Here is a 12,681-nt window from a genome sequence, read left to right on the forward strand (position 1 = left end):
CACCAGGAATGCTTGGGGAGAGCAGTTCAATTTTGCCTGTGATAGTCCATGCTCAAAACCTGGATGTACCAGTAGTTGCTTTAAAATACATGTCAGGTGTATAATCTTTTGTTGTATAGCCATAGACAAATGATTTAATAAGTCACTATATAAAGAATGAAATGTAAATGTATAGAGAAAAAAATTAGCCTACTTAACTTGTAACATGTGAACAGCCATCATTTTAAATGTGGAAAAATAAACTTGCATATATTAGCATAAAGAATATACCATAGCAAAAGACCTAGAATCAGCCCAAGTATTTTCTTTATGCTTCTTTATTAGCTTAGAAATGATTTTTTGTTTTATTTGAAGCAATATATTTCCCATTACTTTTAGAAGGAAAGTACAATTCTTTAGATTGTCAAATGTTTATGGATTATGTCTTATTGAAGTAGCAATTTACGAGTACCTAGTTTCTAGTTTCTGCACTTTGATGACATCTATCTCCTATCTTAGTAATGCACTTTTTAAATGACTTTCATTAATTTTCTTTGTGAGTAGTTTATTATATCTACTTTGATGAGCAAAGGAAAAGAGACTTGTAATTTTCAGAAGTTATAATGTACAAGTCATTAACAAGGAGGGCTGAGGAGAGAAGAGGAGAAAAGAGGAGGGGAGAGGAGGAGGAGAGGTTGTCACAGACTGGGAAGTTCTACAGAATCATGTGAGGAACAAAGGTTACTCAGGGCGCTAGCATTCTGTCATACCCAACATTCATTGACAGCAGTAATTTTAAAATCAAATATAATTCTTCCCAACATTGCAATGCAACCTTTTGTGGTGACTATGGTAAATATACCAGTAGATGTTATATCCATTTCACTATATGAGTGCAAGATTTTTTTGACAATGATAATATTGATTCTTTTAATGATGATTTGGTTATCTATTTTGCTTGATACAAGTGTCAAAATCTTGTTTTAGAATAAGTTGGACTATTCTGGGCATATTAACAAACATAATGGGTGGTGTAATTGATAAAACCATTAAGACTGTTTTAAATGAGAGATTTATTTCAAGAAATATTAGTTGAATTGTTAGCAATAATCTCTGGAAGGCAGAACTGCAGATTTAAAGGGCCTTTAGGTAATTCTGTATATGATAAGTGCACAATGAGCATACATGTTAATATTAAAAGTAAATATTGTCCTGAAACAAAGTAGGCATTTAATGATTATTTGTTTGATTCGTGTATGTATTTTTTATAAAGCAGAGAGAAAATACCATAGGGTATAAGAGTTGAAATTCAACACTTTTTATAGAAATTGAGTAACTTAGGTGAAGTTTGAAGAATTAAACAAAAGATGATATTCTAAAGAAGGATTTGGATAGTGGGAATGAGAAATAAAAGTGGAATGAAATGTCAAGAGAAGTGATTAGTCTTGAAGTAATCAAGGAAGCTGGGAACCAGGATTACAGAAGACATAAGCGAATGACAAATCTTCCAAGAATAGTGACAAGGAACAGGGTGAGGGCTAAAATCTTAAAAACAGAAGCTGTGTATCAGTCAATGCTTTATTATTAGTATTTGGCCCTGTGCCTAGGACACAATATTAATTCAAAATCATTGTAAGGGCAGACATGGAAGGAAGGAAGAAAGGAAGAGAGGGAGGGAGGAAGGGAGGGAGACAGGGAGGGAGGGAGGGAGGGAAGCTATAAAATTCCTTGTGATGTTACAGGTTGTCATGTCATGAAAGATCTTCAAAAGAGAGGCTATTTGAGAGGAGAGAGGTGGCAGAACAATTATTGAGATTGAGGAAAGTGTGGGTGTCATGGAAAACACTAATGCTTTCCTTTGGCAGGAACATTTGCGAAGAATGACAGAATGGTCTATTCATTAGAGAATGTACAAAGAGACATTCATTGATGCAATTAAGGTTCAGCTATTGAAATGAAGTGAAATAATGTACAACAATGAAATACTGAATATAGAGTAATTAACTGTGTCTCATCTCCATTTGAGCACTCATTCAGCAAAATTATTAGTTACCACTTTTCTAGCTGGCAGTTTTATTTGAATCCATACTCAGCAAATTATTAGATCAGTCTTATCTCTGACCAACAAAATAAACACTTAAACATCACAATATCCTAATTGATCCTAAGCTGACATTACTGGCTCAGCTAAAAATGCAACTTTTTCAAACACATTGTTGGGGAGGTCCCATATAAGTTAGGCTGACGATTTAACTCATTCAATCATGTGCCTGTGAATTCATTCCCAAACCCCAGGATGACTTTATTATCAATTCACAGGTGCTACACCATTTGCTATAAGAACAGTATTTGCAAGTTAAAGAAAATGCTTTGACATTTGGGTACTTTGACATTTAGCACTGATATTAATGATGCTATAAAATTGTCATGCAGAATATTATTTACCCATGGAGTGATGCTTGTTAATTACAAACATTGTGTAATCTGTTTTAGATGTAAAAGGTTATGTGTTCTTTTTATTTTGCATTCTTATGAAATATAAATCAGCACAGAAGCAGGACCATTATAAGTCAAATGTGAACTTTAAATAGGATTTTTACCTCAGGGATTTGCATGTCAGAATGAATTTCAAACCATTGAGAGAATCAGGAATGAGATATATTTTCTGTAAGCAACAGCATAGCTTTTGCAAATCTCATATCTCCTCACACATACTAAAGAAAACACAAAGGTGAAAACCTTCAGATTATGGGCATAGGGGATTTTACCTGAATATGTGATTTAATTAAATGCAAATATTTTTTTAAAAATCCTCTGGTGTAAGAATATGAATATTTTACCAGACACTTTTAAAGGAGAATTATTGGCATAATGTATTTCAACAGCAGCTAACAGAGGGGCTTCAGGTGCAAAATGACTCCAATCCAAAGTAGAGTCCCAAGACTTGGAAAATTCTATTCTACAAGCACTTTGAATTTATGCAAATGAGGACATTATTATGTTTATATTTTCTTTAATGCTTTGTTCTTTGTTATACATAAACATAAAGATATATTTATACCCAGTGATTTCCTCACAGACAACATATCAGTATTTATTCTGGATTAGTAGACATCACTATGTTGACATGATAAAAAGTTTCATCCATAGGTTGAATAGCATACAGCCTCACAGATAGACTCCAGACCTGGAGTTTGATTTTTTTGGGAGCACATACTCATTGTATTTAAGAACCCATGTTTATTTTTATACAGGAAAGTCAATGTTTTGGTCTCCCTCCTATGTTTTCCATAAAATAAAGAGTTAAATGTGATTGTAAAATTATTTTTTATCACTCTGCTTCTGGTATTATTAAAACATAAAATCGCTCTATGTTTAATTCTAGTAAATATTATATTTATCCTGAAACATCCCACATACATGGAGTTATAGGACAGTGGCTTTGAAGGAAATTTAAAAACAACTCATTTTCCTTTTCTCTTCTAAAAGGAAAATGAGGCCCAAATGTGTCAATTGAAATTTAAAAGATATAATTTTAATATTCACAGTAACTAGTGATTTGACTGAAGAAGAATGACATAATATGACCTATATTAGGAGTTACATTTCATACTGATGAATTAGACTATTCCATAGAATTAATCACTAATTTACTTGCTTACTTTGTTTTCTCCCATCAATATTATAGAATGTTCTTTTTTATGATTATGTTAAAATAAAAATAAATTGCATACATTACCTCATTTCATTAATTAGAAGGAAGACTAGAGAATCAAAAGAATGTTTCCAAAAGTCGGGGCCATTTACTGTTGCCATTTAATAACGTGGTGGTGAAAATGGTAAGGTTCTGTATGTATTTCAAAAATGGAGCCATCAAGTTTAATGATGAGTTTGGAGCTGGCACAAAAGGGAGAAGGTAAACAAAGTCAGTATCAAGTACTGTGACAAAGAAACTTAGTCAACAGAGATATAAGGAACATTTAACAAGGAGCAGTTCCATTTACCAATATGAAGAAAGTTAATTTCTACACATCAAGAAGCATTAATAAAGTATAAAGGAATTTGTAATAAGCAAAATTATTTAAACCAAAAATATTTGTACTTGAGAAATTATTAATACAGAAATTCTCTAGTTTGTATATATCAAAAGACTATCAGCTGGTTAGGTAGATGTGTGAAAGCTAAGAAGGCTATTTATGTGGAGATTAAATATAGTTTCTAATGATGATGTTAGGTTCATAGAAAAATATGAACACAATTATAACCTAAGTAGAATAGATGTGTGTTTCAAAAAGTACTGATAACTTTGCATATGTCACCATACATTGTGATATTATGACTAAAATTTTTATAAATAAGACTTTTTCCCAACATTCTAACTTAAAAAACCCATTTGTAGAATCTCTCTAAAGTTTAATTATTATTGTAATTGCACATAGAAACTGGCCCAGAGTGGACAGACAGTTAAACAAATGTTGTTGTTGTTTTTTACAGTAAGTCTTATTGCATAATATTGCATTAGGTTATTTGTATTTGTAAAAATGGAGAAAAATGGGATTAATAATTACTGAGCAACTAATACATAATAAAGGTTTTAATATGTGACATTTTAGTTTTCATAATAACCCTATGTCTGTATTTGATAATATATCAATATTAAGATGAGAAAATTATACAGGGAGTTCAGAAAGATTTAAATAACTTGCTTTTAGTTTTCTCTTATAATAAATGGTGGAATTAATAGGTAAAACAATTTAGATCTAGAAGCCTCCTTTGAGTAATCTTGGCTAATTAAACAAATTCATTTTCCAGACATGGAAGTATTCTGCCATTTTAGATAGCCAGAAAAAAATGCTATTTTGATATTATTCTTTGTTGATATATCATTCTTAGAAAGAACAGGTAACTAAGTATTTAATTAAAAATGAAAATTATCAGTATTTGCTGAATAATTATATTCTCTTATTTTGCTCCTTATCCTCTGTTTATGCAGTTTGAAAAAATAATTTATCCTTACCTATTTTCTCATATTCTGAATGATGTGTCTGGCTGAATGATTTTACTAAGCTGTTGATAACATTATACGCCACCTTACACTTGGGAATTTACTATTATCTACAATTTAATTACCGAGTTATCACATACTTTCCATGCATGTGTTCATAAATTGAATCTATTGTCAATCATTTATTTTTCCTTCTGTGCAAAAAAAAAAATCTATTTCTACCAAATGTTGCTGAAATAATTCTAATTTGTTGCCTTTAGGATGATTACAGAATGTTGTCTTTATTGTTTGTCATTGTTTTCAAACACATTTGGAAACATTGTTGTCACTTGCATAAGACATCAGAAAAGCCTTTCTGGTTTGATAAATCTCATTCTGGGAAACAATGATTTAAAATGATGAGGGAAGCTAAAATTAACTTTAATTTAGTTTTCTTGCTCAATGATTTTCATTCATATCTTTATTAAAGGCTCATATTACATTCAATAAGACACTGGCTGCTGTCTCATCCCCCTCCCCCAGTATAGCTGATGCTGCATTGCCAAGATATTGCTTTCTAACAAGCAGACTCTGGTTAAACTGGATGCAAAGGGGAAGTGGTCGTCATGAGAGTGGAGTTTAATATTCCTATGAAGAGCAACCAGATAACATGACCAGAGGATCAAGGCTGCCATCCTAAGTATCAAATTCGGCTTGGACAATGGAGCCAAGTCCTTTCTTATGAGCCACCTGGGCAGGCCTGTTGTTGTCCTCAGACATGACATGTACTCCTTGGAGGTGTTGCTGTAGAACTCAAACCTCTGCTGGGCAAGGATCCTTGTTCGTGAAGGACTCTGTGGGCTCCAAAGTGGAGAAGGCTTGAGCTGACCCCGCTGCTGGATCTGTCTGCCTGCTAGGGAACATTTGCTTTCAAGTGGAGGATGAAAGGAAGGGAAAGGATGCTTCTGGGAACAAGGTTACAGCCCAGCCGGCTTACTGAGAAGCCTCTGAGTCTCATTTGCCAAGCTTGGGAGTGGCTAGGTCAAGGATGCTTTTGGCACTGCTCATGGGGCCCACAGCTCCATGGTGGGAGTTAGTCTGGAGCCATTTTTTTGTGAAGAAGGAGCTGAACTACTTTGCCAAGGCGAGGGAGAGCCTTCGCTGGCTCTCCTGGGTGGAGCTACAGTTACAGACTAGATCCAGCTGAGACCACTCATACACTGGACAAAGTCAATGAGATGATTCTTGGCGGTGGAATGGCTTCTATCTTCCTTAAGGTGCTCAACAGCATGGGAATTGGCACTTCTCTGATGAAGAAGGAGCCAAGATCATAAAAGATGTGATATCCAAAGCTGCGAAGAATGCTGTGAAGATTACCTTGCCTGTTGACTTTGTCTCTGATGACAAGTTTGATGAGAATGCCAAGACTGGACAAAAGACTTCTGACACACCTGCTGGCGGGCTAAGCTTGGACTGGGGTCCTTAGAGCAGAAAGAAATATGCTGAGGCTGTTGCTAGAGCCAAACAGATTATATGGACTGGACCTGTGGGTTTATTTGAACGGGAAGCTTTGCCTATGGAACCAAGCCCTCATGAATGAGGTGGTGAAAGCCACTTCGGGGGGCTGCATCACCATCACAGGTGCTGGAGAGACTACCACTTGCTGTGCCAAATGGAACATGATGGGTAAAATAAGCTGTGTGAGCACTGGGGATGGTGCCAAAGTAAAGCTCTGGAGGTGAAGTTCTTCCTGGAGCAGGTGCTCTCTGCTGAGTAAATGTTTAGCACTTCCCTGTTTTTGGTTCCTGTGCACATCCCCTAAGTTAACCTAATGCTTACATCTCCACTTGGTTTGAGCTAAAATCTTTCTCCACGTCAGCATTCACCTAGTGACCAAGTGCATCATCAGAAACAGCATCTTAGTTCATCTGTACTGCACCCTGCATTTGTCTACATTCTTCAAGATCTCACTTGAATCTCTTAGTGCATTCCAAAGTGCATATATTTATATTTTGTCAGTTAAGAGAAAGTGAGCTGTTAACTCAACTCGCTTTTTGGAGTAGCTTACTCTGATGAACTTTGTCATTGTTTTACTACTCAGCATGAAAACAAGATGATATTCTAATTGCAGGGAGGTGAAATTTGTGGTTGTTAAATAAACAATAAAACTGATCATTAAAATTGGGGGAAAATAAACTACATTCAATCCACTGTGACAAGGTCTGGCCAAATTTTCTAAAAATATAAAACCATCTTTACCAGAAACAGCTTTCACTCTATATTATAATAGTTGAGAGATGTTTTTATTTTATTCAAACCAAAGCAGCTTTGGACATCAGGTCTTTTACTCCAAAAAGGGAATTAAGTTAATAGCTCACTTTCTCTTAACTGACAAAATATAAATATATTCATTTTGGAATGCACTAAGAGATTCAAGTGAGATCTTGAAGAGTCATATTTTAGCAATCTGACTCTGGGAGGTAATATATAAAAGTAAAGTAGATTTTTGTATCAGTCTGCATTTGGAGACATTAATTAGGGTTTTTAACTTTTCTCATCAATGACTAACTACGTAATAATATAATATAGTGTTGCAGGTGACAGCATTGTAAAGAACTGTTCTCCCTTTCTCCTTTTTGTCTCCTTCTAGATACACAGGAGGTCATTACCCTCTTAGTCCTTGATACAAGATGAATGAAGCTGCTCAGTCATTTAATTTATAGCTTTTTCAGATAGTGCATGATGTCATTTTATATTATCTACTAAATTCTCTAATCAGGGTTTCTCAGGTTTGTCATTTAATAAAGTTGTATTTTACTTGACAGTGAGTTTATGAATTCAGTTGCTATTATAAATTATGGTGCTTTCCTAACAAAATTTGAGAATACAGGATAAATGAGATTGTGTTGTTTCAAGTTAAATACAATAGTTTTGACCTTACAATAAAACTTTCCTCCTGAAAACCAAATGGTCATCACATATAACACAAGATTAATGTTAAATGAAACTACTAGTATTTCAAGTAGCCTTTTAGAATTGTAGTTTACCTGAAATAAGTGAGATGTGACAGGTTATATTTAAGGGTAAAACCACCAGTGAAAGAATTCTTTCAACATTTTAAAACTGAAGAAGGAGCTATGGCATGATCGGTTCTGCGATAATCTTATATTTGTCATATGAACCTCCTCAGGGAAATGTGGTCTTCTTATTGCTGTTCTTGTTTCTCACTAGATTATATAACTTGAAAGAAGAAATAACTATTTACCTTTAATACCCGAGATTTCTTCTCAGAAAATATACCTAATGAGTTGGAAAGATCACCACATGTTTATGTTTAACCCTCCCTTCTAGGTTTGTTCAAATAAGATAGTTTAATTAAAACCCCAGTGGTGGCTTAGCATCAGAGGGTTTATTGAGACTACATTATTTTTGTTCCACATAGAACTAATTTTGCTTCCATTCCATCAGCCTATATTGACAGACACTGAATACACATCCCCATGAAACACATTATTGGATTTCTTGTAGAACTGTGGTTTAGGATGTCAGTCTCTGTGGTGACTGAGGAGAGACAGTTCTCTCGTAACACATGGGTGCATTTCTTGTGAATTCTGTTTGAATCTTCAAGTTACTTCTAGTATGCATTTTTCACATTAAACTTGGTATTTATTCAATAAATATTATCTTGTTATCCTATTTTCCATATTCTTATTTTCTTAACAGACTATATAAACTAAAACATTTTGTATACTTTCAACAATTTAATTCAAGATAATTATGAAGCAGATAGCAGCATGATAAATAAGTAAATAGCAAAAAGGTAAAGAGGTTTTTTCAAAGTTAGCTTTTAAGCCACTCATAATAAAAATTGAAACTTATAATTCTTAAAAATATAATGATTTTTATGGACCACTTAAATATTGATTTGTCCAATTTAATAGTTTTTCACAAAATTTTAAATAAATCTCACTAATATTAGTGGGAAATTGAATTTAAATACATCTTACCAATAGAATTTATATTATTTGAGGATTTAGAATGCTTTTTAATATTCAGATTTTTTAATCTACAATATATAAATAACTATAACTTGCTATTCATGATTGCTATAAGGACAAGCTAGGGTAATCATTTAAAATAAATTTACTAACATTAAAAAATATTCAATCTGTAAGTCAACAGTAATATTTTGAGTGACCATAGAACAATCAGTACACTAGAATATTCTGGATAAACGTCAGTGGACAAACAGACATAGTTCTTATCAACCAGGAAATTAATATAGCCAAGAAAACAGAAATCACTAAATATGTAATTACAAATGTGGTAAGTCATATCTAAGAAAAAGAAGGTGTTACATACTGAATAGTTACAGTATGCCTCTCTGAGAAAAATTATGCAAATATTGATACCTGGTAAAGGATAAATAGGTAAAGAGGTGGATATTATAACCACCTACACAACACTCACAGAGAGAAACATACCTTGGTCTCTGTGAAACACTGCTGAAGTGACTATAGTGAGAGGCAAAAGGACGAGTAAGGTGGAATTAGATACACAGGTAGAGTTTGAACGGAGGGCCCTTAAGTCCGCAAGCCAATGCTCTATCCACTGGATAGCTTACTTCATTTTAACACTGAATAATATCCCATTGTCTAGATGTACTACCATTTATTTGCCCACTCCCCCACTGAAGGACATCTTGGTTGCTTTCAAGTTTTGGTTGTTATGAATAAAGCTTCTATAAACATCAGTGTGCAGGTTTTTGTGGGGATACAAGGTTCAACTCCTTTGGCTACTCAATGGCCAAGATGCATAATTGCTGGGTCATATGGGAAGTGTGTGTTTAGTTTTACAGGAAACATAAAAACTATCTTCCAAAGAACCATTTGCATTCCCACCAGCAATGAATGAGTTCCTATTGCTCCACCTTCTCACCAGCATTTGGTGTTGTCAGGGTTTCCGATTTTGGCCATTCTAATGGGTGTGTACTGCTATCTCATTGTTGCTTTAATTTGCACTTCCTTGATGACATAGAGCATGGAGCATCTTTTCAAATGCTAGCTCGCTATCTGTATATCTCCTTTGGTGAGGTATCTGTCAAGGTCTTTGGCCCTTTTAATCAGGATGTTTGTTTTCTTAAACTGGAGTTTTAAGAGTTCTTTGTATATTTTGGGTAACAGATTTTCTTCAGATACATTTTCTGCAAATATTTCCCCCAGTATGCAGCCTGTCTTCTCATTTTCTTGATTCTGTGTGTTGCAGAGCAAAAGTTATTAATTTTAATGAAGTCTAGCTTATAAGTTATGCCTTTCATGGATTGTGCCTTTTATGTTGTATCTAAAAAGTCATGGTCATGCCCAATATCATCTAAGAAAACTCTAAGAAGTTTTCTATAAAAACACATAGATAGTGTTATCAAAAAGCAACCCCCTCCAAAAAAAATAATTTTATAGCTAAATATTGCCAAATTTAAAACTCAAATAATCTAAAGGATACAGAAAAGGACAGAGAAAGCAAGTACAACTTTCTTACTGACATCTTATAAATATTGTACAAAGAAACATCCTTGGCATACATTTCACTTATGGTAAAACTCTAAAAAGATACTAGCAAGCAGAAGACAATACCACACCAACAAAAATGTATTGTGACTGACTCTAGTAATAAAATGATGTATAAATATTAATTATGCAAGTGGAGTTCTAAATTATATGTCCAAGGTCATATTAAGTTCTAGAATAAAAATAAACATTTAATGTTTCCATATTTAAAAAATAAAAATTAAAACATTAAGTATAGTGACTACTATATACATTTTCATTTAAATGTAGACATTTTAAAAATGAAAATTATCCTTTCATTTATGTATAGTAAATACATATATATATATATATATATATATCAACACAAGAGAAATATACTATTCTATTTGAAAAAAAAATTTAGTTTTACTTTATGATATTTATCATGTATCAAAATGTGTAATTTTGTTTATATTGGTACAATTTTTCTTTCACTTTTTCTTTTTAATTTTTCTTCATATAGCAATCTTCATAGGTGGAGCAATAGGTGCATCTCATTAACACTTATGATCTCTGGAACTGGCATTTAATAGTACTAAACTAGAATTTGTTTGATGGATGCAATAATTTAATATTGATATATTGTTATCTCCCGTTATCAATCTAATCCTAACATATGTGATATTCATTCCTTGATATATGCATATAGACTCAATGCACATGGAAATTACTGTTTTATTTAAAATATATTAAATTTAATAACATATTTCATGATCAATGACCAAATATATTTATATCTGAGAAAAGAGAAAAACAGCATGCAGAAATACAGGTTATTTCCCCTTCAAAATATACACCCTCTGAATGATTATACAGTCAGTGTTTATTAACATGCAGTTTATTTTCAAAGTTTAAAGGAATCTACAGAAATAAATACTTGTTTTTGTCAATGCTTGTTTTCAAATGGATGTCCCTCTGGTCCAGGCAGCACTGCTAATAATGTGAAGCAATGGAATCTCAAACACCAAGAATCATTTCATTCAGTTTTTGTGTGGCCTCAATTCGTGCACAGCTGCCTGTTTTGTTCTGTAAACTTTATCTATGTGTATTTCCATTAAAATAAATGTCTAGTGGCACTTCAGGATAAATCTTTGTTCAAAACTTAGTCTGGCTTCACTCATTATTTTGAATCAGTTAAACCTGAAAAGTAGTGAAAATTAAGTGAGTTATCAGCTGTTAACCTGTTAACAGTGGAGTTCCCTTTTTAATTACGCAACGTACAATGGGCGCATACTCTTTCACCAGGACATGTCAGTACGCCCAGAACGTAATTTTATATTGTTTTATTTATTTATACTTAATTAAAATAAATGAAATATATATTTTTTCATTTGTTTATATATAAAGCACAAAGGAAAATACAAAATTACAAACAAATAGAAAAGAATATCTACAAAAAAATGGAAACATCGAATAAAAAAATTATAAATTTTATAAACAATTATAAAGATTACAAAAGATATATATTTTTTATTTCTATACACAATAAAAAATATAAAAAATTAACAATTACAGAACCATGAACAAAAGTACACAAATAAAATAGAAATATTGAGTTTAAAAAATTGAAATATAGATGTAAAAATTCAAAACTCAACTTCCGTGTGATATATTTTAAAATAATTGTGATACATAGTGCTACCTTACAATCCAGACACCAGTATGTAGATTCTTTCCTAACACCTTTTCTGTAGCAAACTTGGCATTTCCTAGATTTAGTTTTTCCTATATCGCTTTTCATTTGTTCTGGAAAATGCCTTTCAACTAAGCGTGATGGTTTAGATGTAGAGCTGCTTGTTGATGTCTTTGGGTGGGTTTTCACTATGTTGTTATCTACCAATTTCTCTACACACTCTATCAAAAAGTGTAATCGATCCAAATGACCTTTATCTTTTTTGTATATAATATATGCATTGAAACAGCACATATCAATTAATTGTAGAAAAAATTTTTTATAAATTTTTTTTACCCTATTACGGGCAGCCGTGTAGGCCACCATAACTCCATCTCCCAAATCTACGCCGCCCATATTCTTGTTATAATTCAGGACAACATTCGGTTTTTCTTGCCTTCTTCCTCTCTTTTCAATCATTGTCTTTTCGTCATTATGAATAGAACTGAGCATCAATACAT

At 32.9% G+C, this 12,681-nt stretch overlaps 1 pseudogene; it reads left to right on the forward strand.

The window, feature by feature from the left end:
* The first annotated feature begins 1,402 nt into the window (after positions 1 to 1,402).
* LOC118729653 lies at positions 1,403 to 6,736 on the forward strand (annotated as a pseudogene).
* Positions 6,737 to 12,681: the final 5,945 nt, after the last annotated feature.

Source organism: Pipistrellus kuhlii, unplaced genomic scaffold (assembly GCF_014108245.1).
Source record: "Pipistrellus kuhlii isolate mPipKuh1 unplaced genomic scaffold, mPipKuh1.p scaffold_m20_p_3, whole genome shotgun sequence".
In the NCBI taxonomy this organism is placed as follows: Eukaryota; Metazoa; Chordata; class Mammalia; order Chiroptera; family Vespertilionidae; genus Pipistrellus; species Pipistrellus kuhlii.